General features: G+C 38.3%; 1 protein-coding gene across 1 annotated transcript in view; it reads right to left on the bottom strand.

The window, feature by feature from the left end:
• Positions 1-2,797, bottom strand: part of wnt5b (wingless-type MMTV integration site family, member 5b) — a 95,859-nt gene that overhangs the window by 32,983 nt on the left and 60,079 nt on the right.

Here is a 2,797-nt window from a genome sequence, read left to right as displayed (position 1 = left end):
ATATATATATTGTATATATGTACACTGTATATATTTTTTATTTTATTTTATTGCATATCTGCACATTCATTCATGAATGAATGAATGAATGAATCTGTACATTCACTGTATTTGACCCTTTATTCATGTCACTCATGTGGGTCTAGTCCAACAACTTTCAAAATTTTCAAAATATTGGTTGACATGCTTGGTCACTGTCAACCTTCTACTATAGAGGATGAAATAGTTGACATCAGCTTTCCCTGTCCAGTGGATACTAACCCAATATCAGTTCCAGGCAGCATTAAGTTGCTTAATGCTCATTAATATTACTGCATATGTACGTTTTTTTCATTAAGAAAAAAACTAATAAATACCGTTAAGATACGTGCTCCTAATTATAATATATCCATATCGATAGCCTAGATGTAGAAGATGGTCCACACAAGGAGGCTGGAGATTAACTAGTCATCGATAACCAGGATACTTCTGTCATGTATATGTGGATATGCATAACTAGAGTTCTCTGTGCTCCATGTAAACACCATATGACAAATATGATCAAAACCAGGGCAGTTAATAACCAGGATGCTCTTGGTCATGTAAACACACCCAATAATGTATATATGAGAGGGAGGGGAAAAAACTACTGTGACCTATGTGATCTGCACATTTGAGTTGAGAAAAAGAGAATGTCAAGAGAGAAAGAAAAGAAAACAGGGAAGTGTATAGGAGATGGCCAGAGAGACAGGATAAAAACACAGATATGGGGTTAAGCATAGAGAGGACATGTGGGGAAGAAAACCATTTTTGAGTGATCAGTAGTAACAAAAAAAGGGAACTTTGTGCTAAGACTGTAACTTTGGAAGGTTTTCATTTTATGTGACTAATATAAATCTAACACCAGCTTTGGCTGAACTTAAGAATGCAATTTTGCACTGACTGAAGCAGGAATTTGCTATCTATTTCTTATACTGCTGTCAGGAAGGGATAGGAACAGTTACAGCATCCAACCAAATTTATTCTTTCAGAGGAAGGAGAACATAGAGGATGAGAGGGAAAGTAGTGAAAAGAGTCGCTGTCAGTTGTGCATGGCTGCTTGTCACACCAAAATCTTTCCCTGTCCGTTATCCTCAGCTGATCACTGTTGTCTCGCTCTTCCTATTGCTCGGTCTCTCTCTGCCTCTATGTTTCTCATCAGCTCTTCTTCTCAACTACTCTGCCATACTCCACTGGCTTTGGCAAACGGCTCCCCTGTCATATTATCTCTCTCTCACACACACATAGACACCAAACCCTGTGAGAGGGAGTGATGCAAGCATTTAAAAATATACTGTTCACATGCAAAGGCCACATATGCACGGACATACATTATGTTCTCTTGCCTGTGGCTTCACACATGCACAAATACAAATAAAGACAGAAATTTGTCTTTGCTTCAAGTATTAAAATGTAAACAGTACCAGATGTAAGACAACTGCTTCAAAGTTATTTTGGTTCTTTATGAAAGATACATAAGAACAATGAAACTTATGAGATGTTTTTAGCACTTCAGAGATTATTTGGTCACCATGGTCATGTAAGGACACCCCACCCTTTTCATAAAAATTATATACTTTGTTTGCATACAATATCTTTTATGAACACTGTAACAACAAACATTTACCATATGTTTTAAAAAGGTCTCATATTATAATTTCAAATAGTTATTTGGAGTGTTGTTGCATGGAGAAACACACAATCATATTGTTCACACTGACACAAAATGTAATCACTGGCCTGAGGTTTTGGCAACCAGTGGTGGAAATAATTTGATGTTAATACTTTTGAACTTTTATATAAGTGAAAATGTGAACACAGGACTTTTAATTCTAACAAATAATTGTTCACACTGTGGTATTCTTCTTTTTCTTAAGTTAAGGATCCGAGTAGTTCTCCCACCACTTTTGGAAGCACTGTGCCAAATGCCAAGCCAATAAAACATGTTGAAATTAATTAAAGTTCAAATGTAAGTGTGTTTTCTGGTTTTTGAAATAATGTCAGCAAATGACCAGAGAAGACAGAAAGAGGCTGTTCAGTGGAGACAAAGAACAGTGTACTCTGGTTTGTGGCTGTTATGTGTGGCTCCATTAGTATTTTCACAACAACAATAACAAGAGCAAAATCGCATTCAGAAATACAAAATGTTCAAGCCAAGTTAACGAACTGAAAGGGCTTCTCCAGTTGCCTTTGCCGTGTTTCCTGTGTGGTCCGCTCAAAGGGTTAAAGCCCAAAGTGAACTGAATTGTAAGAAGTTGGTTTCCAAGGGAAACTGTTCGCACTGTTCCAGCTGAGGCAGGACATACCAATTGCATGACAGGGAGGGGGTACGGGTGACTCGTTGAAATTACGCATGAATTATGCAACACATCGCTTATTAAATATTAACACATAGCTTTCATTATTCAACAATAAAGCTGCGAGAGACGTTGTTTTTGAATCTGTTTTCAATTTATGAGATGAACACTATTACATGCCTCCACCCCTCCCCGTGCAGCCAGAGTGCTGGGGTTCCTGCCAAGTCGGTTTGAAAAGAGCAGACAAAGGCTTTGAGCCCAGGACGCTCCCCTCTCTCTCTCACTCTGCCTACAGAGCCAACCAAGCTCTACCTTTTCTGCTTTTGTATCATAGAAATGTTTCTAATAGGCGGTGCTAAGACTGTTGCTTTTATTTTTACTTTCTTATACTGAAATGTATGAGCGTCTGGATCCCCGCTCGGTCAAGAGAAGAAGGCTTTCTGTAGGTATAGTACAAGGAAGCGTCGTCTGAGAGAGGGCAA

This window comes from Monopterus albus, unplaced genomic scaffold (genome assembly GCF_001952655.1).
Source record: "Monopterus albus unplaced genomic scaffold, M_albus_1.0 scaffold41.1, whole genome shotgun sequence".
NCBI lineage: Eukaryota > Metazoa > Chordata > Actinopteri > Synbranchiformes > Synbranchidae > Monopterus > Monopterus albus.
The sequence above is the reverse complement of the archived record's forward strand: the minus strand, read 5'-3'. Positions and strand labels throughout refer to the sequence as shown.